The following is a 26,578-nucleotide window of genomic DNA, read 5'->3' as shown; positions in this document are numbered from 1 at the left end:
CATGGCAAACACTGTGACACACTGGTTAACCACATGATTAGTTTTCAGAGAAAAGAGAAAGAGGAGAACAGCAGGAGTGTGGGGGAAATGGAAAGAGCACTGAGCTGGGATGGGTAGACCTGCCTTCTAATTCCATTTCTGCCACAAATTAGTTGTATGATCTTGGGCAAGTCCCTTCAACTCCTTGGGCCTTAATTTCCTCATCTGTAAGTATGGGGATAATGATGAAAGTGACTTTTATAAGGTGCTATCTAACTGGTGGAGTTCAATCAAGTTCGAATTAACACAACCAACAACCGTGAGGGTCTTTAGCAGCAATAAATGACACTGTCTCTAGTTTTCATAGGGAAGTATGACTCACAGCTCCAATTAAAATGCCAAGAAAACATCAAGAAAGAAGGCATTGTAGGAAAAGTGCTTTATAAACCCCAATGTGTTATGTAAATATGTGCTGTAGTTGTAATTATGATTACTGGTGCTGTCCAAGGTCCCTTTCATCTCTTTGAGCCTTTGGTTAAAGATTGATTAGGAATAGGAGTGAACATCTGGGGGAAGAGGGTATAGAGCAAAGGAGAGTGGATGGGAGAAGAAAAGAATGAAAAATTTTCCTTTTTTAAGACATTAAGGAAAATTTTCTGTGGAGAGAAAGTTCTGACTAAGTTTGTGTCTAGACAATGACAAAACAACCAGTCAATTGAGTGAAAAATACTTCAGGGATCTGTGATTTCATCAGTCTGGGTGCCCTTCTGCAGACGCAGATCATGACCCCTTTGTGACATAGTAGATACAGTCTTGGAGAGTTGCTATGGCTGAAAAATCCATTATCCTTCAGTCAAGTTGAGCCTCTTTGAATTTAGCTGGAATGGGCCTCAGAGCACAGACGCAGCCTGCCTTTCTTCTATTCTGTATGCATCTTGTATCTATCAGTCAATCAATAAGCATCTATGAAGTGCCTGCTATGTGCTAGGCCCTGTGCTGGAGGTTACAAAGGAAGGCAAATCATAGTCTCTGCTCTCAAGGAGCTCACTGTCTGATGGGGGAGGCAATAGGCAAGCAATTATGTGCAAACAAACAAGATTTGTGCAGGATAGATTGGAGATAATCAACAAGAGGGAGGTCCTAGCATTAAGGACCATCAGGCTAGGCTTTCTATAGAAGGTAGGGTTTTAGTTCAGGCTTGCAGGAAGCCAGGGAAGCCAGGAGGCAGAGATGCAAAGGGAGAACCTTCCATGAGTGAGGGACAACCAGTGCAAATACCTAGAGTCTAGAAATGGGAGTGGGGCAGCTAGGTGGCCTAGTGGATAGAGTGCTCATCCTGGAGTCAGGAAGAATCAGCTTCCTGAGTTCAAATCCAACGTCAGACACTTACTAGCTATGTGACCCTGGCCAAGTCACTTAACCCTATTGGCCTCAGTTTCCTCATCTGTCAAATGATCTGAAGAAGGAAATGGCAAACCATTCCAGTATTTCTGCCAAGAAAAAACTCAAATGAGATCATGAAGAGTTGGACATGACTGAAAAATGACTGAAACACACACACACACACACAAATGGGTGTATTTTGTGCAGAGAACAGCCTATTTATTTACATAATGGCTCCTCTATTAGTATAGAATTGCTTTAGCAGCAGGGAGTCTTTTTGCCTTTCTTTGTATCCTCAGCATTTAGCTCAGTGCCTGCCTGACACACGAATTGTTGAATAAATTCTTATTGACCAACACACTGACCTGTCTATCACCAGGCACTGAGTTCATATTTTACCTTTGACTCTTACTCCCATGTGACCTTGAGTAAGTAACATCATGCCTCTGGGTCTCAGTTTCCTCACCTATAGAAAGAAAGTGTTGAACTAAATCACCTCTGTGGTCCCTTCCAGCTCTAGAGTTGCCTGATTCATAGCCTTGGAGGACCCAGGATTTTCTCTGCACAAAAATGTGGTATCCAGGAGTACTGAGTGGAGTGATTTAGGGGTGAAATCCCATTTATCGATTTTTTTATTAGCCTGGCAAAGATGAAGCAATGAACAAGGGCTGCAGAAGAAGCACTGACCTTGAAGCAAGAAGACCTGAGTTCTAGACCAGGTACTGGCACTTACTGTGACCTAAACAAGTGCTTTGGCTTCTCTGACTTTTTGTTTCTGGATCTATAAAATGAGGATAGTAATAGTTGTATTATTTTAGAGGGCAGTGAAGGAAGGCTGTCTGTGAATGAGGATACAATGTGCTTGTCTAATGTAGGAGGCATTTTGTACACATAAAGTGATGGGATGAAAGACAATGGTATATTATAGAAACAGGGCTGACCTACCTCTGACACATACGGGATGTATTAACCCTGAGCAAGTAACTTAATCTCTCAGTGTCCCCAGGCAACTCTCTAAGAGTATAAGGATCCTATATTTAGAGTTGGAAGGGACCTCAAAGGCCATTAAATGTAACCCTCTCTCTTTACACATGAGGAACCTGAGGCCCAAGGAGGTAAAAGTGACTTGTCTAAGGTCATACAGTTAAGTAAGTGTCTGAAGCAGGATTTGAACTTGGGTTTTTCCTGGTGTTAAGTCCCATGTTCTGTGGGGGAGTCTGGGAAGTTTCCATTTGAAAGTTCCTTCCAAACACAAAATCACAGTCCAGAAAAAGGGGGTGTCAAGACACATCTTGGGGGTGGAAGAAAATTTACTATGACAGATCTTTTCAGTCATCTGTCAGAATACACACTCCTTGACTGTTAGGACTGTCAGGACTGTCATGCTTACCCATATTTGTATCTCCAGTGTTAGTATGATGTCTGACGCACAGTAAGTACTAAATAATATTTATCTATCAATTATCTTTGTCTCTATCCATCTCTCTCTATACTTATCTATCTCTGTCCATCTGTTTATCCATGTAACCTATTATCTATTTCTATATCATCTATGTTTCTTCATTTATCTATTAATCTATTCACCACCACCACTGCCGCTGCCACCACCACCACCACCATCATCATCATCTCTCTTTTTTTATCTTGTCGCCAAGTAAATGAATAAATGAATGGATGAAATACATATTTGGCACATATCTAGACTGTCTATATGCCCAGTTCTTTTCATCTGTACTGTTATAATTCACATTTCATGTGGGTTTGAAGCTTTCTGTAGTTTTAACAGCAGAGAGTAGCAGTATAGCCCATCTACAAGGGAGGCTGAGGCATACAGATCCCGTGAGCTCAGGAGTTCTGAACTGCAGTGGTCTATGCTGATCAGAGAGTCCACATTAACTCTGGCATCACCATGTTAAGCCTTCAGGAGTGGAGGACCACTAGGCTGTCAAAGGAGGGGCAAACGAACCCAGGAAGGAAATGGAGCATATCAAAGCTCTCTCGCCCATTAGTAGTATGATTGGGCCTGAGCAGCACCTGTACCTCCAGCCTGTCTGAGACAGAGAGACTCAGTCTTAAAAAAATCCTTGGCGTCATAACAACCTCTTGAAATAGGCATTATTGTTATCTTCATTTCTGCAGGTGAGGAAATGGCTGCTCAGATGTGTTTAATTGACTATCTTAATATGATACAGCTATGAGTTAGAGACAGCTAGGTGGTTCTGGCCTGGAGTTCAAATGTGGCCTCACACACTTGCTAGGTGACCCTGGGCAAGTCACTTCACCCTATTTGCCTCAGTTTTCTTGTCTATAAATGAGATGGAGAAGGAAATGGCTAACCACTCCAGTATCTCTGCCAAGAAAACCCCAAATGGGCTCATGGAGTGTCAGACATGAAGGAAATGGATCAACAATGACAACAACAAAGATGTGTGTCTGATGCAGGACTCCACTTACAAGTGTGGCCCTTCAACTGCCATGTCATGCCGCTTCTCAGGCTACACTTACAAGGAAAAAAGGGAATTAATGTGGTCACTTTAATGTGTTTTGACTGTTTTAATGATAAAACATTAGGCTGCATGTCTTAATAGAGAGAGAGCCGGTCTCAGATTCCAAAAGCACTCCGTCCAATTGTTTTCTCTGACCCATATTGGCTGTATGTTTCTAATCAAGTCATGTAACCTTTCAATATCCCCAAACAAGTCTCTAAGACTCTAAGTTTCAAGACAGGTGCATATCTGCATTGGTAGGAGCTTATTCATCAGGAAATTCCTTATCCCAATGAAATCCAAGGTCCCATTCCAACTGCTTTGCCTCTGCCCCAAGGATTGATGACTTAGATGAAGATAAGTCTTGTCAAAATGTCTGAAAAAGTAGTCTCACTGGAGACCCCCAGCAACTGCGTATTGATACGGTTGGGGTTGACAGATTGTGTTAAATTCACCTACAGGCTCATTTATTTCTCTTCTGAAATGGTATGAGGAGAATTTACTTACAAAATGGGCCAGCCCTATAACCTGCAGTGAGACAACCAGATAAAAAGAGAAATTTCTGGCAATTATTTAACCCTGGTTATTGAGAGTTATTATGGTCATTACAGAATTACAAATCCTTGAAGTGCTGGAGGAGCAGGAGTCCCCAGCGGAGGCTGAGGGATCTTTCCTAGGCAACTATGTGTCTAGTCTGAGATAGCATAAATGCAACTCTGCCTGGAGGAAGGGGGATGAACTACATGACCTGTGGCGAGTCTTTCCAGCTCCATAATTCAACAATCCCCAATGCCTTTAAAGTCATGTTTGGTATTCAACTGAACGCATTCAATTTAACATTTATTAAGTGTCTATCATGTACAAAGTACTTACTAAGGTATTTCACAGAATCTCAGAATTTCAGAGCTGGAAAGGACCTTAGAGAGCACTGAGTCCAATCTAGACATGAAGAACATCATGCCCTCCATGATGGCATCCCTATATGTAGCTTTACTTGAAGGTCTACAGTGAGGAGAACCCACTGTACTTATAAGCTGCTAGAATTCAGAATTATAGAATGTCAGATTAGGAAGGGACCTCTAGTCCAACCCAGACCTAAGCAAGCATCTCCTTTATAAAGCACCCAACAAGTGGGAGTCTTGTCTGCATTTAAAGACCTCTAAGGAGAAGGAACTCACTACTTCTTCAATTTGCCAATTCCACTTTTGGAAAGCTCAATTTATTAGCAATCTTTCCCTTAAATCAGAGTCCAAATCTACCACTCTACAACTTCTATTCACAGTGTTTTGGTCTGTCTTCTGGGTCCAGGCAGAACAAGTCATCCTGGGATCATAGATTTAGATTCAGAAAGGAATGTAGAGGTCATCAGACCCTGTAGTGTTAAGCCCATAGCCAGCACCACATTGAAATGTAAAGGGGACATATTTAACAAAATAAATTAAAATAAAAAAAAATAAAATTAAAATAGAACATAGATAAAGCTAATATGTGGCCCTCAGAAGTCTTAAGTATGGTTTAGTGGTCCCCATTTCTACGAGTCTGACACCACTGACCTAGTCTAACCCATTCATTTTTTTTCAGATCATGAAATTGAGGCCTAGAGAGGTTAAATGTCTCGCCCAAGGTTACACAGCTATTATGAGAAAGAGGAAATACTCAAATTCATGTCTTACTAGCTCCAAGGGGAGCACTGTACTCATTACACAGCACTGCCTCAATGTTGTGAAGACAGAAAAAAAATACACTAGTGACTTGCAGACCAAAATCCCATTTCCTTCTTTTTTTTGTCTTTAAATACATGAAAATGGCTATCTTGCTCTACTTAACCCTTCGATTATCTAAGCTGAAAGACCTGTGAGGATTTCCATACACTGAGAATAAACCTGACTTATTTTCTGGTAACTGACTATTAAGAAGAATCTTTTTCAAAGGACAGACGAAACAACTTCAGAATTTTGGGAATGGGTTAAAGGGAGAACAAATAAATTAGCCAATATCCTGGAAGCTGCCAGGTAATAAATTCCTCTAGTGCTCATTTACTATATTGTATAATCACAACCTCTCTATGATTTCCTTCTCTCATTGTACCAGTCAGGGTTTTCCTTCTTACACTACGAGTTATTTCTAATAAAGGATTAATAAGATCTCCATAAATGAAATGCTAATTAGAATTTCAGAGCTGGAAGGGACCTTGGAGATCATCTAGACCAATCAACTTTATTTTACATATTTAGAAACTGAGGTAGAGTAATTTGATGCAGAACATATAGCTAACTAGAGGCAGAATCTTGACTAGGACTCAAGTCTTTTGCTTCTCTAGTTGGCACTTTTTCAGTTGGCACTGGCATAACTTGTATATCTGAGCTCTTCCTTCACTAAGGGTTTGCCATGGATCAGAAAAATTTCCTTTCTTTCTGATAATTTAGTATATCTTAGGTGACTTCTCGTTAGCTTTCATTTTGTCCAAAGACATCACTCCTGGTTAAAGTTATGCTATGAGTCTCATAAGGCAACATAAAGTAAACAATTCACAGAGAGGGGATTTAGACCTTTTAATTTATGGAACCATAGGATGACAGAGTTGGAAGGAACCTAGCCAGTTAACATGACCCTATTTGAATAAGAAGCTACAGTTCCCTGATAAGTGGTCACCCTGTTTTTGCTTGAAGCCCACTGGTGATTCTTAGCTCATCTTTTTGCTCTGTCAGTTTGAAGAGGGCTCAAGTCTGTTTTTTAGAACTTGTACAGCCTGGTAATCTTGGGGTCATCAAGAAAAAAGAAACCTATGTCCAGTTTGAGAGGACTGGCTGGAGTCACTTTCATGCTGACTACTGGCTATTGAAATGAATTCAAAGCAGCTACTTTGCTGAGGTCAGTATAAAAGAATTGGACCTCTTGCTTCTCACAATTACTCCCCACAAGTAAGTTCATCATGTGGATCATTTTCCCAGAGATGTTCTTTCAAAGGCACTCCATTATCACCCTAAGGGGCTGAAGTCCAACATTAAATGTGGATTTGGGGCTGACATTAGATGGGACTGGAGGATTAGGAGGATGCTTTTCACTGAAAAACACTGTATTTGGAGTCAGAGAACCTGGGTTCAAATACTAGTTTTGGCACTTATTACTTGTGTGACCTTGGGCAAATCACCTAACCATTCTGGGTCTGGGTCTTAGTTTCCTTATCCATTCAATGAGGGGCTTGGGTTCAGTTCCCTTCCAGCTTTAAATCTATGCTCCCATCTACTATCCCTAGAGAATAATGACTTCTGCTAGCCTACAGAAGTGGTACTTAAGGATACAATCAAGGTTGGTAGTGTTCTAGAATTGTGACCTTGGAGCCAGGAGACCTGGGCTTAAATGCCAGCTTTGATGCTTCTCAGCTGTGTAGTCAGAGGCAGTTCACTGACACTCTCTGAGTTTCAGTTTTCCTCTCTGTAAAATGAGTATATGATCACATTACCTATCTCACAGGATTGTTGTGAGGGAAGTGCTTTGTCACTCTAAAACTTCTCCCTAGAGAAATGTAAGTTGTTATTGTTATTTGATTAGATTGATGATTTCATGAATGCAGAGAGCTCCCAGTGAAGAACTTCATCTATCAGTGCAAATTAACACCCTCTTAACAACTTCTAGTGTTAGAACTCTAGACCGAAGCACTGAGAAGTGCCCAGAGTCACATAGCAAGCATAGGTTCCAGGCAGGACTTGAACTCAGCTTCTTTTGATTCTGAAGCTTAACATTATTATTGCTAAAGCTGAAGTGAAAGTATGATATAGGAAAAAGGGACTTAGCCTGGAAATAAGACAACCTGGGCTCTAGTCCTGACTCTTACACTCACCAAGAACAAACAAGTCGTTTCATGTCTCCATTTTGCTCATCCATAGATAAGGTTGAACCAGATGATCTCTAAGGTCTGTTCTAACTAAAATATGCTATTATTGTTAGATGTAGAAGGACAAACCATACTGTTCCATTGTATGTTCTCTCTGGGTTGTGGATAATCACACAAACCAATAATGGTCTGAATCATAGAATCCCAGAACTGGAAGAAACCTCAAAGGCCATGAAGTCCAACTCACACCTGAACAAAAATACCCTCTGCAACATACTCAACATAGAAAAATTACAGTGAGGATGAATTCACTACTTCACAAGGCTATTCACTACATTTTGGGACCATCTCTAATCATTAGAATATCTGTCTTTACATTGAACTGAAATCTGCCTTTATGTAGCTTCGACTCATTGCTCCTTGTTTTGTCCTCTCAGGATAAGCAAAGCAAATCTACTCCCTCTTCACATGACAGCCTTCAAATACTTGAAGAGAGCTATTTCTCATGTCATTCTTACTCTCCTCTCTCCCATCCCCCAGCCTTTTCTTCTTTAGGTTAGACATTTCAAATGATTCTAATGTAGTATGTATAGTATCCAGTTCCCTCACCAGCCTGGTTGCTCTCCTCTGGAATACTCCAATCTTTTCTTCTGGTTAGGTAAAAAATCCCTCTCATCCTTCCATGCAAAATGAACCTTAGTGGTGAATTTTAAAAGCCAGCGTCATCGTTTTGCAGCTTTTAATCTTTCAAAAACGCACTTCAGGATTGCCAAGTTCAGATGCAGAATGGTTTAATTCTAAGGAATACTGATCTAGCAAGTGTTCTCCCCAAAACATATACAGACTCACACAGTTTAGAATATATACCACATATAAAAAAGTATCTAAAACCATACAGAAATTCATAGAACCTCAAGCATTCCCTAGAATAAACTCACAAAAAACAAACTCACAGAACCTCAAGCATTCCTTAACTCAGAGACACCGAGATTTGCCATCCGTCTCTCTCTCTCCTTTCTCTCTCTTCTTTCTTTCTCTCCTTTCTCTCTCCTTTCTCTCTCTCTCTCTCTCTCTCTCTCTCTCTCTCTCTCTCTCTCTCTTTCTCTCTCTCTCACACACACACACACACACACACACACACACACAATTAAGCAGTACAAATGGATTCTCTCATATATATATATACCCAGTATACGTACATTCTTGACCATTTAGTCTCACAGCAGTGCTCGTCTCTGATATTCTTACCTACCAAGGGACAGGAAGAGTGCCTGTCCAGAACCATGGACAGCTCCCTTGCGCTGAGGTCCACTGTAGCCTCAGCAGAGCTGTGTGGGCGAATTACTCAGCTCAACTCAGTTCAGCTCAGCTCCTACTCCAGCCCAGACTAAACAACTCACACCCTTTTCCCTGGGGTCTTGGGAGGCGGGCGCTGGCCAGGAAATGCGAGATAAGGATAGCAAAGTGCAAGTAAATGGTATGAAGCACTCATGAACCCTTTTCTAAACCAGGAAGGCACAGAATCTAGAGACTTTAGAATTTTCCCATTTGAAGGAGGGAAAGAAGCTAAGTCCTGGACTCCTGGAGAATAGCTTCCACGTTCCCTGGCAACTAACAGCCCCAAACTGTCTCCAGACAACAGGGATGGTTCCCTTCTTTTCTGCCTTTCCCGCCTCTTCTACTCAGGTCTCCATTCTGGCTCCCTCCTACACAGATAAGGGCTCCCAGTTCTATCCTTAGGGCAAAAGGGGAGAACCTGCTGATTTCAGAGAGTCTTATAATAGGGTGCAATATATTCTTGGGACTAAGGGCTATGCATGTGTGTACACCAGTTGCACAAGTTCATGGACATATTGGGGTAGGGACAGGGAAGGAAGAGGGGAAATGGATGCCTGTATTCAAGAGAAAGATTCTGACCTGTTCAAAGTAGGCTTCTGGGGTTTTGGTGACCCTAAAGTCAGGGAAAAGCCTGGGGTTCCATCTGGGGAGATTGTGGGCTAGGAGCAGAGCATGCTGTTTCCAACCCAGGAAATGGAGTCAAGAATCTGATTACCATGTCCTTTCCCTCTCCAAGACCCTCTCAATGAGTGGCCTTCTTCCCAAGACTGAGTAATGTGACCTAAGGGATGGGCAGGAGGTACCCCTCCCATGAAAAGTAATGTTCAGCGACCCAGTGATAACAAGTACTCACCTCCTACTGAATTCATTTTCCTGCCATGACTGCAGGAGCCAACTTATACTCAGAGTATATAGACCCTTAGACAGTCACACTCCTGCCCTCTCCCTTCAGCTCCTACTCCAAGCTTCCTATCCCATCTTTGATTCCACCACTCCACAATCCCTTTGAGATCCTAGATCCTGATAAGCCTTCATAAGCCTTCTTCCTCCTTTTGAGGAGGGCTTGAAAATAGGGTGTGTGCATATGTGAATGTCCAGAGAGAGGAACTAATCTGCAGATAGGGGCTAACTTATTTATTGGCCTTCTGGTCTTATAATTTTAATGCTGTATTTTAGACTCCTTCCACTTTGGGAAACTCAATTGTAAGTGATGGTATTAGAGAGCTGTCCCAGGTTACTGAAAGATTAAGCAACTTGCTAAGGGTCACACAAACAGAAGGAATCAGAGGCTGCTCTTCTGACTTCAAGGTCTACTTTTATCCTACCACACCACACTGTCTCTCTAGGGTTACTTTAACCAGAAGAATTCTAAATTCTCATTTCTTGTGATAGCCACCACCAAGAACAGTGGAAAGAACAAAATTTAGGAAGAGTACAGGTTCAAATCTTAGCTCTCCTACCTTTGGGCAAGTCACTTTCACTCACTGGGCCTCAGTTTCCGTTTCTGTAAAAAGAGGGGATTCCATTGAGTGATTTCCGAGGTGCCTCATGGCTCCAAATCTATGATCCTAAGGGATATGACCTAATGGGACAAAAATGGGGTGTTTACTCAACAATTTTCAGCAGTAGGGCACATAAAGTTTTTTCTTGTGCCTCTGGCTTTCTTTTATTAAGGTTGATCTTTTCCTCACAGACTTCTGTAACACTTGGGTTGCTCTTGTTTTGGAAGCCAACACTTTGAGAGAGACAGCCTAGAACTGAAGATAAGTTGACCCCAGGTGAAGAAGGAGGCCATATATACCCAAGTCTCTCTCATCTCCAGCACTATTTAGTTAATTGGGTCTGTCCTTTCTTTTCCTTAGCCTTATGTGGACCCTTCAATTCTCCCACCCCTTTGGGTTTTGGGATCCTTCCTGGCTTTTTCTTTTTCTTGGTTTCTGACCCTCAGTGCCAGCACTTCTTTTACCTCTCCCCCTGACCATCAGCTCTCTGTCACAAACTCAACTCAGGAGGGATAGAGACAAATTTTGAATGACTGCTTTACTCCTTCTTCATTCTGTTCCACTTGGGAATACCTAAACTTGTGCCCTGGGTCATGCCACCTGGCCAGCTTTTCCTAAGATAAGGGAGAGCAATCAAGCAACGACAGGAACCCAAAACTGAGAGGCTTGGGAGACAGCAATTCCTGAACTGTAGAAATAGCCACTAACCCTTGTAGGTGACAGTAGGTGAACTGACAATTAACCGCGGTAAGAATGGAGGGAGTCGCAGTCAGCTTTCCTTCCTTTCCTCCCCCTATGTCTTCCCCACCTAATCTTGTGGTTACTAGGTTTGGGGAATCAAATGCCCCAGCAGCGGTACCTCTTCCTGCTCCAAGAAGCCTAGTCTCTCAAGATGCGCACTGAAGGGGGAATGCCCCCCCCAAAAATTCCCACCCCCATCCTTGTTTCCCTGACTTTGTACCACTCGAGGGCAGCCCAACCCTGCTCCTATTTTCATCCTCTGAAGGTGGAGATGAGGAGGACCCCCGAACTACTGCCTTATTAGGGAGACAACCCCAATATCAATCCCGGGGTCTCTAGCATTTCCCTGCCATTTTAGTTCTGAGCGCGTGTGCCCCTTTCTCTAGCTCCCACCCCAGACCCATCCCCAAGGCTCACCTAGGGCCAGTCGGAAAGTTTACCTCTCCCCAGGGGCTCCCTGCTCCGCCTCCCCTGTTCCCAGGAAGGGAATCCATCATGCCTGGGTCATTTCCCTTCCCCTAAACCCTGGCTTAGCCGGGCCGACTCCGCCCGGGCAACAGTGGCGGGGGTGGAGAGGTTTCTGCCAGAGGTTGAGGCAGCAGGGGGGGTCAACGGCTTCCCAGATGTGTGCCAGGGCCCTGAAGCTGCCCGTCCGCCCAGAAAGAGAGTGCAAATAAGCCGCGCGTCTGGGAGCCCTGTTCTTATCCTGGAGAAACGTCTCCCTTCCTGGGGAAGGGAGCAACTTTTACCAGGTAAATCAATGCCCACGTATTTAGTCCCTTCTTCCCATCTGGTACCACCAGTAGCCCCAATTCCCTGCGGAGGGAAATCCAAGGCGGCTGGTTTGTGAGTCCGTGGCGGGGCTGGGGGGCGGGTGGGGAGGGGAGAGAAAAAGAGCATTACCAAAGAGCCCCTCTCTCACCCCTCCCCCAGCTGGCACTCATATCAGAGCCTGGGCTATGGGGAGAGGGGATCCTCACAAAGTTGGCACCAAGCTCTGGTGCCCTGCGCTCCCCAGTTCCAACCCTGCACTCTTCGCCCGCTAGATCACCCTTCTAGTCCTTTCCTAGCCTGGGCATCGTCGTAAGGAGTCTAGAGGAGGGGGTGGACTGGAAGGGGGAGACACAAAGTTGGGTTTTAGATCCCCCCTTCTCTAATTCTCTAGTTCTTCTCCTCTCCTCTTCTCCCGGGTTTGCCAGAAGGCTTCAAGCCAGTTTCAACGAGGGGGTGGGAGGGATTGGGGCGGGGGGTTGTTGAGCTCGACAGTGTCCAAGCTGGCAACTCACCTGCTTCAGGAGATCGAGTGCCAGCCAAGCCTCCTGAGCTAGCTTGCGTGCCGGCTACTCCGCTTGCTTGCGGTCCTTTCTCCTCCTCTTCCTCCTCTACTCTGTCTCAGGTTCACTTCAAGGATGCCAGACCTGGAACCTGGTGGCATCCACTCTCAGCCACGCACCCTGCAAGGTTGGAAGGAAACTGCCTTACCTATGGGTGAGAGTCACAGTTTTCCCCCCCTTTCATCTGATTTGTGCTTTCCAAGATCACTCCCCACCCCCATCTCTCTTTCCCCCACCCCCACCTCACCCCACCCCCTCCTCCCCTCATCTTACTCCTCCCTAGAAGCCAGAGTTTAGAATGCTATGTTCTCCCCAGTCTCCCACAAGGAGCAAGGGTGGTCCCTTCTCTCACCGGTTTCTGCTTTCCTCTTCCCTCCTGTGCTGACTCTCCCCAACCCTCAGAGCACTAAGTGTCTTCTAGCCATGAGATGAAAATGCAGTTTAAATATGTAGGGACAGGGACCCAGTGATGAGCTCAGCTAGGGTCGTGAGGGGGAATTTACTTTTTAATATCATCACTGAAACGAATTAACGTTGACGTCCAACCAGCCAATTTTATGGGTGTGGAGAGGGAGACGAAGCCACCCTCATTAAGAGAAGCTCTCTGGACTCAAAGGCATACATCTTTTATATAACCTAATTTCCATTTTTTTTCCCCTATCAGGAAACACACACACACACACACACACACACACACACACACACACACACACACACACACACACACACACACACACACACACACACCCTCAATTCTTTTCCAATTAGAGAACTCTTAAGAAAGGATAGTTCATTTTAAAGATTTTTTTTCTCCACTCTTTGCTCTTCTCCACTAAAGCTCTCCTTTAGGCCTGCCTCTCTCCCCCAGCTCTACCCCCACCTCAGTGTCTGGAACTTGTTGACATTTCTAGTGTTTCTCTCTTCAGAAGATGCTAATTTCTCTGTTGCTTAACAAGATATTAAAAAAAAAAATAGATGAATCCTCATACTAAAACTATATCTCTGATCAAGGAAGGGCAGACAGCAAGGCGTAGGAGGGGAGGCCTCTGGAAATTTGGACTGTTGGTGGCCACTACCCCCCACCTCTCCCTAAATAAGCAAGCCAGTATATTCCTTAACAGAATATTAAGAACCAATGTCCCACTACCCAGGCTGGAATCACTTAAGGGTAACTTGGGAAGCTGTGGGGATTATGCTTGGATTCTTGCCATGCCCTAAATCCACAGCCACACAGACTTGAGTTTCACAATCAACACTTTTAATACGTCAATGTTACTAGTCCCTTTTTGAACATATTTGCCTCTTTCAGCCCACTGTGATGGCCTGCATCTCAACCCCCTTCTCCCCAAGGAGGGAGGTGAGGAGAGATGCTAAAGACAGTGGTCTGACCTGGACCTTTCCTGCTCAACATCATCCTGGGAGGAAGGAGAGACACCAGAGAGAAGGGGAGTGGGGGGAAGTAACTAAGAATCAGGCATCCTTCATTTTCCCAAGTGCCCTGACATATGGGTGATTGAATAAACCCTGTTTGAAAGCTGTCTTTTTTTTTTTCTTGGCAGATTATAATGAGTCTGTGTATCACTTTCTTTGCTTTTCATACACTCATGAAGAAGCAGGTTACAGTTTTTGGTGTGTGTGTGTGTGTGTGTGTGTGTGTGTGTGTATGTGTTTGAACAGAATGCATTAACATAAGGATTTTTTTTCCTTCTCCAACCCAACATAATGCCAAACACCTGAGTTCTCTGGTTCACCTCTAACTTGGTCTTTTACACTTCCAGCTTTGTGTCTCCTGTTCAAAAGCAAGCCCACTCAAATGCTCACACAAGCACATGTGAGTGTGCATGCATACACACACACACACAAATGCATGCACATACAAACCCACAAGAACAAAAGCCTTCCAGAGATTCCAAACAAAAACCACAACTCAACACACCACTTTGTCATTAATATATTCTTTTCAAATCATTTTGCACATCAGCCCAGGAGAAATGGGAAATGACTCAGGGGACAGACACTGGGGTGTTTGAGATCTACTTTCTAATGAGTGGAAAGACTAAAAAATAATCAGGTATGTGTGTGTGCTCTTAAAGAATGAATTTATGAGTCAGGATGGCTGGAGCCAGGGTCTAAAGTCACCTGCCACTCCCCAGGTTGTGTGGGGGAACCCTAGGAAGAAGAGAGATGTTCTCAATCCTTATGTCATCCTCCTGGCCCAATCCCCTTCTTGTCTGGCTCATCTTCACCTGGCTGCCTGAGCTATTTGAAAGTTGAGAGCCAGGCTTCAGCTGTGTCACCATCGTCAGCCTTGGTAAATTGTTCCCCCAATTACCATGGCAACTGGGAAAAATAAAAAGGAAACAGTACAGGGAAACAGCTCTTCCACAGGGTTGGCAGTTCACCTGATCAAAACAGGCCCTGGGACCACTTGGGGGTCTGGGCCAAAGCCAATAGGGAGCCCCCATCCTGGCATACCTGCTGTTCTAATGGGACCGATAGGGACTTGGGGCAGGGTAGCTAAACTTCTCTGGGTATGGTGTGAGGATGCCATGGACTCTGGAGGCTTGGAATGTTTTCACATGTGATGGATGGGGGGTGGAGGGGAAGGAAACAAAGAAAGACCTACCTTGAGCCCAGTAACTTCCCCTTGGTGGGTTCAAAGCAAATAATTAGCAAGGCCATTATTGAGTATTCATACAATGACCAAGGAATATGGGAACCTTCAAAGATGTCAGAGCTTAGGAAGAAAGAGTACTGGATTTGGAGTGAGGACCTGGGTTCGATTCTAATTCTGCTTCTTAGTAGCTAGGTGAGCTTGGGCAAATGGCTTAACTTCTCTGAGTCTGTTTCCTCTTCTGTAAAATGAAAGTTATGGACTGGATGACTTTGAGGGTCTTTTATAACTATATATTATCCTTTGATTTCATAATAAAGGGCAGGTATATATGTAGGTTGGATGGATGATCTAGTTCACTCTATCTATCTTAGACTTCAGTTGTTTTTCTAGGGCAGAGAGTAAAGTTTATCCCTGACATATAGAAAGGGTGCTTAAGTGAATATACTCAAGCATACCTAATAATACGTAAAATATGGCCATAACCCTCCATTTTTCTTTGACAAGGAGGTTATTATACTTCTGGACCTTGATCAAAGGAGGTATCCCTAGTTAATACTGCTGTACCCAAAGAGGCATTCCTAGCTTGTGGTAAAAAAATGAAGTTAAATGCTACCAGCCTCTCACCCTACCATTCTATCCTTAAAAGAAGGTAGGAAGCTAGATGGTATACTGTATCGAGGGCCAAACATGGAATCAGGAAGTCCCAGTTCGAATTTTGTATCAGGCACTTATAACTTTGCAAATCTGGGAAAGTCTCTCTATATAAAAAATGGGGATAATGAGAACATTGACCTCCCTTAATTGTTGCAAAGATCAAATGAGATGTTTGCACAGTATTTTGCAAACTTTCAAGTGCTGGGTAAATTCTAGTTATTGTTACTATTAGGTGGGATCAACCTTCCTCTGCGTCCTTCTATCTCCATTCTGTACCTTTGTGATCTTTTCTCCTTGTTCAAGTTTGCTGTTAATGTTTCCCTTAACCATGATGGATAAACACATTGAGGATGGGAGCATCTGCAGAGTATAGTTTGTTCTGGGCTCTGTGCCCCTTGAGAAGTGACTTTACTGTTGTATGGTAAAGACAATGGCGAAGGGGAAATGTGTGAGAAGTGGTGGGGCAGAAGAGAGATCATTCCTTCTCTCCTCTCCCCTGCTGGTCTCCAACCCTCTTCCCAACCATATAAACTCTCTAGGACAGTTAAGGCAGAGGTCAAAGTGTTCCTGAGCTGCTGTCCAACTGCTGACACAGCTGCCCTCCAGTTTGCTATGGCTGCAGCCATTGAGGGGGGTAATACATTATCCAGGGCTAATGAAAACATAATTATCTCCTTTTGACTGCAGAGGGGCTAATTTAATAGGCTATGATAGAGAGGCATCTGCTGGCTTCGGCTGCCAGTGAAGGCACTTGAAAGGCCCCAAGAAATAGCCTGGTAGGTTTGGCAGCCTCTAGGACCAACTCTGTACCTTTCCTAGGAGTCAGAGGCTAGGGGAGGTAGGAAACAGTGTCAAACGTTGGAGTAGAAGCAGTGCAGATTACAAGGCTTACTCCAGAGAAGCAAACCCGGGTATTAATGGCTCCCTTTCTCTCCTGGAAAAATCCAAGAAATTTCAAAAGCCTAATTTCTTCCCTCTCAAGATCTCAGCCTGAGTGAAGAACATACAGGGCACTTAGCTATGGGTGCATCTTCCAGGTTGGCTGGGAAGGGATGCAGAAGAAAGCGGAGGGGATTATGCTTTCCTGAGAAATCTTGGGAAATGAGTTTATGGAAGAATTTAGTCTATGGCATGGACCTTGGACTGCCTTGGACCCCATTTATCAAGCCCAGGTGACAGGAGTATCAAAGCTGAGCAAGTACACAATGTTCTCTTTACTATGCCATGCTCTGGGTTAATGCTTCCTGTCATGACCCATTGAAGACAGGGGGGTCACCGAAGCCAAGGCTGGAGACATTCTTGGAGTGTCACATTTCTGGGGGCTGCCACCTCCCCTACATTTTTCTTCTTTAAGCACCAATCAGCCCTCTCCTTTTCAGGTTGAAGGCAAGACTTGAGAATTGGGTGGTTTGGTAGAACAGGGATGGGGCTACTATGTGGTCTTTGGCACAGAGATACCTACAATTATGACCCTGTCTTCTAGTACCAATTTGTCATAGGATTATAGTTTTAGATTATAGCCAGAAGGGACTTGCAACTCATATAAGCCAATCCTCACATTTTACAGACAAGAAAACTGAGACCCGGAGAAGGCAAGTGATTTGCAGAAAGTCAAACAAGTGGCAAAGCCATTTTGAACTGAGGTTCCCAAACCAGTGCTCCTTCTATTTCATCTGAAAAATAAGCTACAACAAAGTTTGAAGGAATGTGTGTATGAAATAATATCCCAGGAGCCAGAAGCACTCGAATCAAGCAACCAGGTAATTTACAGGAATGTTTAGGATAAGGGAGAGAAAGGACTTGGTAAAAGGAACACTGGATTAATTAATTAGGAGGTTTTGGTCTGAGGTCTAACTAGATGTGTGACCTTTGACATGTTCCCTTCCTTACATCAAGCTGGGTTTTTTAAGCTATAAAATGAAAGACCTGGTCAATAAGGCCAGCTTGGATATTGTATACTTTAAGTTTCTCCCCGACTTTGACATTATTTGTTTTGAGGTCCTTCCCAACTCTGACGTTCTGTGTTCTAAGGTCCCTCCCAGCTCTGACATTTTGCATTCCAAGATCATTCTCTCTCACCTCTGACATTCTACATGCTCATGTTCCTCCCATCACTGACATTCTGTGTTCTAAGGCTCTGACATCCTATGTAGTAAGGGCTCCAATTAAACCCCACCCCTGCTCCACCCCTGCTCCACCCCCAGCTCTGATAGTCTATATTCTGAGATTGTTTTGAGTTTGGATATTCTATGTTGATTTTATTATTTAGACATATGTAGGTTCTTAGGACTTCCTAGGACAGAGCTCTTTTTCATGGGGTTTTACAAAATTTTAACAACAGAATGGCCAACCTGGAGGAAAGAGGTGCCTTTTGACCTCTAGGTAAGATCAGACTTCCCAGAAGTAGCTAGGCATCCCCATCTGGAGAGGAACAGAGAGCTCCCTGCCCATCCCTGCCCAGCCCAGCCTGGCAGCCAACTCAGCTGAAATCCAGAGTGACAGTTCTCAGCCTGACCTAGAGATGGCAGTGAGCCTTCACTGTTGTGCTTCCCACCCACTATTTTCTAAAGACTTTCAAAGACCCCAAAGGTCTGAGGGGGTGATGCAGGGAGGTATGAAGGCAGTTTACATAGCTCCTCAGAGCCTCTCGACTTTCAGCCACTTTGAGGTGAGCTGCATTGGGGTGGGGTCAGATATCAGGCAGCCTGGAGTGGGTGTGGGGGTGGAACAAGGGACACTCAGCCCAGAATCCTTGCTTCCTTCCTTGTTTTCTCTTATATCGCTCTCTTCTCCTACTCTCTGATTAGAAAGGAAAATGGGGACACCTGGAAGGAGCCAAAAGTCTTGAATTCTGGAAAAGGATGGAAAGGACTATAGGATGTATTCAGATGAGTTTGAATGCAGCCTTATTGATATGGCATGATTCTTATGGGGACCCCAGAAGGTAGGCATAATAAGCATACTTTCCTCTATTTTATAGATAAGGAAACTGAAGCTCAGAAAGGATGAGGTTTTCCCAAGTTCATGCAGCTATTAAGTGTCAAAGCTGAGATTTGAACTCAGATCTCCAGGGCTTTTTTTTTTTTTTTTTTTACTATGTTGAAGTCACAAAATCACATAATTTAAAGCTAGAAAGAACTCCAAGAGGCTATCTTGTTCAACCCGTGTAAAAAAGGCAAGCCCTTCCCCCAACATACTAGCAATTGGTTATCCAAACTATGAAGATCTCCAAGGAGGCAGAGTCCTTCACTACCCTCCCTCACCCTCCAAACCTGTTGCTTCCACATTGAACATCCCTGTTGGGGAAGTTTTCCATTTCATTTCAGCCTAACCAGGTTTCTTAATAACTTCCATGCATTGCTCCTGATTCTACCTTCTGGGACCAAACATAGTCAGTGTTTCCTTTCCCATATGGCCATCCTTCAGTTCAAGAAAGTTCTCACATCCTCCCAGAGACTACCCTTTCCCAAGATGGGCAGTCCCAGTTCCCTCAATTGATTCTGATAGAGCAGTGAATGGAAGAGATCTGTCTCTTCTGGGTGCCTTTCTCTATACATTGCCCAGTTTAGAAATAGAATCACAGATCTCAAGCTGGAATGAACCTCAGAGACCATCTAATTCAATCCCCTCATTTTACAGATGAGGAAACTGAGGTCTAAGCAGGTTAAGAAACTTGCCCCAGGTCATACAGGTAGCAAGCATCAGAGGACCCTCTGATACAAGAGTCAGCTGTGTTACCTTGGGCAAGTCATTTAACTTTCCTAAGTCTCAGTTTCCTCATCTGTAAAATGGCAAGGTTGGATTCAATGACCTCTAAGGTTCTTTCCAACTTGAAATCTATAATCCTATGAATTTTCTGAACTCAGTCACAGCCAGAAGAGCTGGGTTCAAATTCTGCCTCATTCACTAGGCACGTGACCTTGGATAAGTCACTTTAACTCTATGTGCCTCAGTTTCTTCATCTCTAAAATCGGACTAAATAATAAGTAAGGCACCCACCTCACAATGTTATTGTAAGGCTCAAATGAGATGAATGTAAAGTGCTCTGCAAATGAAAAGAATAAATGACATTAGGATTTTCTCCAGCCCTAGTTTACCAGATCAATGATTCCACATCAACCTATGAAAAAATTTGTATATTTGCTTTTTAAAGAGGGAATCTGGTGAGTGAGGGGTAGTGCTTAACCCAAGGGCATAAATGATTAGTGGTAGAATTTAATGGATCTGGAGGGGAGATGCTTCTTAACAGGTAGACATCACATAAAGCAATGTTTTAGTTGTTGTTCCCGTGAGCCAGCAGAGAATCAGCCCATATCTACTTGGCCCCAGCCTGAACTGAGATCTAGTTAAGAGGCTTCCCTACTTCCCAGTCTTCGAACACCAACTTTCAGAAGGATTATTGAAGACACAAATGGAGTCCCCCTCCCCTTCATATCTGCCTTTCCTCTCTCTAGAGGCTTCAAGTCCTCTTGGCTCAAGGGAAAAAATTTCTCATTGTCTTTTATTTCAAAGATGGGGAAAAATCCTTGAGGTTGCATCATGGCAAAACATGAAGGAGAGAGAGAGAGAGAGAGAGAGAGAGAGAGAGAGAGAGAGAGAGAGAGAGAGAGAGAGAGAGAGAGAGAGGTGTAGCTTTGCAGATGGAAAAGTAGGCTAGACAGGCCAGGAATCAGGAAGCCTGAGTTCTGTTTCCAGATCTGGGTACTGGGATAGGTCACTTTGATCTATTAGGGTCTCTTTTTCCTCACCTGTGAAATAAGGGAGTTGAACTCAGATGACTACCAGCTTTCTTCTACTTATAAATCCTCAATTTTGTAATCATCTGGGCACTGAAGGTCTTTGATTTGATGACCCGGTGAAGAGTAAGACTGCATAATGGTTTGGGTTCTGCTCCTGACACTTGAGTCTGAGGCCCCAGGCTTCAAATCCCACCTCGAAGGTTTAAATGACCTTCGGTGACTGGGCAAATATCCTCCTCACTGCATCTTATCAAAATTCAGTTGGCAGATCTACTGGATGGAAAACTGAGTAGAAAACTGAACCAGGAGCAAGGAAAATGGAATTTAAATCCTGCCTCAGATGCTTAACCGTTATGTGACTCTGGGTAAGTTACTTAACCTCTGTCTCCCTCAGTTTTCTCCTCTGTAAAATGGAGACGATAGTAAAACCCACTTCATAGTGTTGCTGTGTGGATCAAATGAAATAAAATCTGTAAAGTTCTTTCCTTCAAGCACTAACCAATGCTAGCTATTATTACTAAAATGTGGGGTGTTTAGACTAGATGTCTGAAAGCCCCCCCACCCCCAGCCTTAAATCTAAAGGATAAATTATCTCTCTGGAGTCAGGAGAGACTTGAGTACAAATCCCACCACTGACCTACAGCTGTGTGATGCTAGGCAACTCACTATCTCTCTGAGCTAGTTGCCTCACAAAATGGGGATAATATCTGTAGTCCTTGCCTTATAAGGTTATGGTTGAGGTTCAAATGAGAAAATATATTTTAAATGCTTTGCAAACCTTAAAATACTATACAAACAGAGGGTCCCAAAGTCCTAGTGCAGCAAAGCTTTAAAAAGCTTTAATAGTTTAAAACTACACTAAGACTTTTGGCATAACCTGTATAAACTTCTGCTTTTATTATACAAAACTCCATAGGGTGAGGTTCTTTCTAGTTTCCTTTCTATTTGTTAGGGTCCTTCAATGCATCCCCTATACTACTTCTTATGGACTAATCTGTGCACCTATTTTATCTTGCCCAGTTGAATAGAAGCTTTTTGAAGACAAGAACTGTTTTCTTTTTTGTCTTTGTCTCTAGAATAAAGCCTAGCATAGAAATAGAAATTGCATGAATCTGTGATGTGATGTTCCACTTGGTGATCCATGAAATGACTCCAGTGGGGGTAGGGAGCTCAGAAGATAGCCTCAAGTACATTTTTATAGACTTCCTCCAGTTCAGATTCCTTCATGCTTTATTTCTTCCCTACCTCCATCCCACCTCTAATCACTCTCATCCTTCTCCCCTCTCTCCTTTTTCATTTGTTTTTGGAGACTGGGTCTCCCTATTTTGACCAAAGTAGAGGAATGGTGGGCACCCATGGACCCAATCACAATGCTGATCATTGAAGCTTTGACCTGATTCATTTCCAGCCTGGACTGGTTAACCCCTCATTAGCTAGCTTTATCTCTGCCCTCCAGCCCTACACACACACAAGCACACTCACTCACACACACACATACACACACAGACACACAGACACAGACACACACACACACAGACACACACATACAGACACACAGACACACAGACACACCCACCCACCTTTTTCTTTGTATCTCTGGAACCTAGAATACATACTTCTTGCTGCTAATCTAATCTAATCCCTTCACTTTGTGGATGGGGACACTGAAGCCCAGCGAAATTAAGTGAGTTGTCCAAAATCACACAGGTACTAATCATGAGAGGTAGGATTTGGATCCATGCCATAGGATCATAGATTTTTCAGCTTGAGGTGACCTCCAAGAATATCTAGTCCAAACACTTCATTTTACAGATGAGAAAACTGGCACCTACAGAGGTTAAGTGACTTGTCTAAGGTCACATAGACAGTAAATAGGCAAGCCAGTATTTGAACCCAGGTCCTCTGACTCCAGAATCTGTATCCTTTCTTCTTCCTCCTTAGAAGTTAAGTAACTTGCTCAAGAGGCACATAGCTAATAGAGATAGTCTGTGAACCAGTGTGTCCTGACTCAAGCCTGTTACCCTATTTACTTTGCTGGGTTGCCTCTGTGACACCTTAAATTTCCTTCCTTCCTTCTTTCCTTCCTTCCTTCCTTCCTTCCTTCCTTCCTTCCTTCCTTCCTTCCTTCCTTCCTTCCTTCCTTCCTTCCTTCCTTCCCTCCCTCCCTCCCTCCCTTCTTTTCTTCTTGTCACCTTAGAAGAAAGTTCTTCAATCCCTCTGGATTTTAAGTACTTCTTGATCTGCTTACATAACACTCTTCTAAATCAATATTATAGAAAGGTATTAGCAGACTCATTAAGAAATCTGATAGGGATAATTCTGACATGCTTTTTGTTCCAATTAACATGACCCAAGAGGCAGGCAGAGCTGTCTTCTTGGATATTTCTTCAATAACAGGAAAGCATCTCCCCAAACCAACAACCATTTGGACTAAATATAGCCTAAGGAAACATGATGGAACTTGTGGTTCCAAACTCTCTTGAGAATGAGGACCCCCCCTTTTTGCATTTGACGTTTTCCAGACCTCCCCACATGAGAGTAGTTGGGATCACTGTTAATTGAGAAATTTTGTGATAGGAAAATTATTATACTTGGTGTGAGTATGAATTAGAGGACTCCTCCAAATCAATAATGAGTTTTTACTGAATACTTACTATGAGGAACTGGACAATAATTTCAAGGCCCCAGGGGTATTTAGTCAAATAGTTGGGAACCATTGGTGAAATGGAAAGTTGGGTGGGGCTGGAACATAGGTGGGGAACCTGCAGTTTTGAGGCCACATGTGGTCCTCTAGGTCCTCAAAGTGTGGCCCTTAAAAAGGATTTCTTCTGTGAAGTTTGAATTCAGTCAAAGGGCTACACTTAAGGATCTAGAGGGTCACATGTGACCTTGAGGCTGTAGGCTCTGGAGTCTGGAAACCTGAGTTATAAAATGTAGTGGTGTGACCTTGGGCAAGCGTTCTCTTAGAGGAAATGTGTTATGATGGAGAGGAAACTGGACCTATGGTCAGGAAGATTTGGGTTAAAATTTTACCTCAGATACTTATTAACTGAGTGATCCTGGGCAAGTCACTTAACTTCTCTGTGCCTCAGTTTCTTCATCTGCAAAATAATCACATTTGCCTTGATGATTTTTAAACTACAAATCTATGATTCTATGAATTTCAGGAGTTCTAGAAACCAAAAATTTCATACACCCTCAAAGCTTTTCTATCTACCTGAAAGGGTTGACATATCACTAGAATGACCTTTGAGAACTTAGGGACACCTACATGCCATGAAGAGACACTAGAAAAGGACTTCAGTGAAGAGGAATGGTAATAGGGATAGTGAAAGTGATAGTGATAGTAATAGTAGTAGTAGTAGTGGTGGTAGTAGTAGTGGTGGTAGTAGTAGTAGTAGTAGTAGTAGTAGTAGTAGTAGTAGTAGTAGCAGTAATAGTAGTAGTGGTAATAGTGGTAGTAGTAGTAGTAATGATAATTCACTGGCAACTTGAAAAAGCTATAAAGGAAAAAGATAGTTAAGGCAATTAACACCCATGCAAGACTAGTCTTATTGTAGACCTTAGAGATGGTCAAATAAACCATAACTGATTTTGAAAGTGCCTTAAGAAAATCCAGTAAAATATTAATGAATCACATAGATCTTTTACCCCAAAACACCTGTACAAAAATGAACTGTTGCTCACAAAAAAGGAGGAAGGAAGCTAGATAGACATTTTTAGAACACATGATGAATAGGCCCAGACTCTACAGAAATATTTTTGGTACAAGTAGACATCTCTTCACTATGTACTAGTAAAGGCTGATCACAGATACATACCATTGGATTTGTTGAATGTAACTGAAGAGTTTTACTATTAGATAGAATCGGGAAGACTCCTCTTTGTGAGTTCAATTCTAGCTTACTAGCTGTGTGACCCTGGGCAATTTACTTCACTCTGCCTCAGTTTCCTCATCCGTAAAATAAGCTGGAGAAGGAAATGACAAGCCACTCCAGTAATTCTGCCGAGAAAACCCCAAATGGAATCACAAAGAATTAGATACAACTGAACTGCAGTCTACTATGAAATAGAGATCTTAGAATGGAATCAAAAAGGTCTCTGGGGGACACCTGCTTGAATTCTGCCAACACCATGTTGGTGAAGATACATTGAGCAAATGATGGAATGGTATATATTTGTTTGTGGAAACCAGGGTGTTTATGATGGTAATTCAGGACTATGTTATTGCTACCAGAAATGACAGTAAGATTTTCTGAGCACTTAGAGATCAGTAGAGACCCACAGTCCTCAAAATGTGTCCTGTGGTGCCCCAGATTCTTCAGTGAGCTCACAAGAGTGTTGCAGGACATTTTACATTTTCAAGGGAAACGCAGTGATCCTTGGGATTCGTAGAACATTCAATGACCACCTCAAGGTCATTCAGATCACAGTTCACTCTACATTCCTTTCAGTAGTATTCTAGAATGTAGTTTTTTCACTAACTTGTACTTTTGCCTTTTCCAGTAACCTCTCAAACTTTCTTGTTTGTGATGTCATGTTTTTGTCAAGCTGGGTTGTCAAAGGTTGTTGTGATAAAAAAGCAAGTACTTCACCCCTATCTCCCCAAAATCAATGTCTAATGAGAAATGAGTGTGGTGGTGTCCAATCTGATCCCAAGGTTTGAGAAACTGTGTGGTGCCCAATACAGAAGCACATATCCCATTAGTAAGTAATTGTGGTTATTTAATAATTAGAGTAAATAAGTAAAGTAAATAAAGGAAAAACTGTACAGCAAAGAAAAAAGAAAACCTACAAGGAAGCAAAGAAAAACTATGCAGTTTTGAAAACAATGTGCAGTATTTATTACATAGGCTTTCTTGAAATGGAAATTTATTGTTTTATATTGAATCCTCTCATATTCTGCTGTGTACATGGCAATGGTTTTTTTCCTTTTTACATTCTATATGTAAGTTTAAAATAAATTTTAAAAATTACAATATTTTTTAAAAAGATGAAATAAAAATTTGTTTTTCTTTCAATTTATTTTGTATCTTTTGAAAATGACAACTAAATTGTTAGGTCATTAATAAGTTCTTTGGTCCTAACTACTTAATAAACAGAACTGTTAGGTATTTCTTTTGGCGTAGGGGGACTGTGAAATTAGAAAGTTTGGGAGCATATTATATAGATTAAACAATGAAATGGTGGAGGCAGCATAAGACATTACTGCAGATTGTAAAAGTTTAACATGTACCAAATATATAGTAAGACATGGCTGATGGACTAGAATTATACTTTTGAAAGTTGCTATTTTTCACACATGAATAGACAAATTCCTACACTATAAATACAGATCTTAAAATATCCTTAACACATCCATAAAATGTAGTGGAAACTGACCATTATCATAAACAGAATGGTTGCCCACAATTTCCCAGACATAACATTTATCTCTAAAAATATAATAATGTTTTTTAAAAATAGGTGTTACCATCTTAAATAGTTATAATATCCAAGCTACAAAGATTAAAAAAACTTCCAAAACATAGAGACCTAGCAAAGACTAAAGTCATGTGGTGACAAGATGAAGTACATATTGACCTTCTTGACTTATTTGCTACTGGAGTTGTACCAAGAGTGTTTTCATGGAGGATGACCTTAAATATCAATACTTTTATTGACTACAAAAAAACAGTTTCTTTTTCACTTGTGCGAAAGCTGATAGAAATAAAGTATAAAAGAGAAAAAGCAGTTGAGATCTCAACTCAGACAAAATAAATTGGCAAAGATGAGAAGAGACAGGAATAGTCAATATTGGTAGGGTTGTAGAAAGATGAACACATATGCATCATTAGAGGAGTTGTAAATTTGTCCAACCATTCTAGAAAACAATTTGGAATTATTTGAATAAAATGATGAAAATGTTCATACCTGCTAAGTATATGCTTTGAGAAGATCAACAGATTCTTTATATACCAAAATAAAATA

General features: G+C 42.5%; 1 protein-coding gene across 8 annotated transcripts in view; it reads right to left on the bottom strand.

Annotated features, from left to right (window-relative positions):
- Positions 1–26,578, bottom strand: part of NOS1 (nitric oxide synthase 1) — a 249,654-nt gene that overhangs the window by 128,015 nt on the left and 95,061 nt on the right. For 6 of the 8 annotated variants that reach the window (XM_072600318.1, XM_072600317.1, XM_072600315.1 and 3 more), the window contains one exon: positions 12,551–12,718. The gene's annotated coding sequence lies outside the window, so the exon portion shown is untranslated. Of the gene's footprint in view, positions 1–10,481; positions 10,604–12,550; positions 12,719–26,578 lie in introns of all 8 variants that reach the window. The other 2 variants (XM_072600316.1, XM_072600321.1) reach the window with 1 other exon arrangement.

The sequence above is a fragment of the Notamacropus eugenii genome, chromosome 4 (genome assembly GCF_028372415.1).
Source record: "Notamacropus eugenii isolate mMacEug1 chromosome 4, mMacEug1.pri_v2, whole genome shotgun sequence".
NCBI lineage: Eukaryota > Metazoa > Chordata > Mammalia > Diprotodontia > Macropodidae > Notamacropus > Notamacropus eugenii.
Note: the sequence above shows the minus strand (reverse complement) of the source record. Positions and strands in the feature narration are given on the sequence as shown.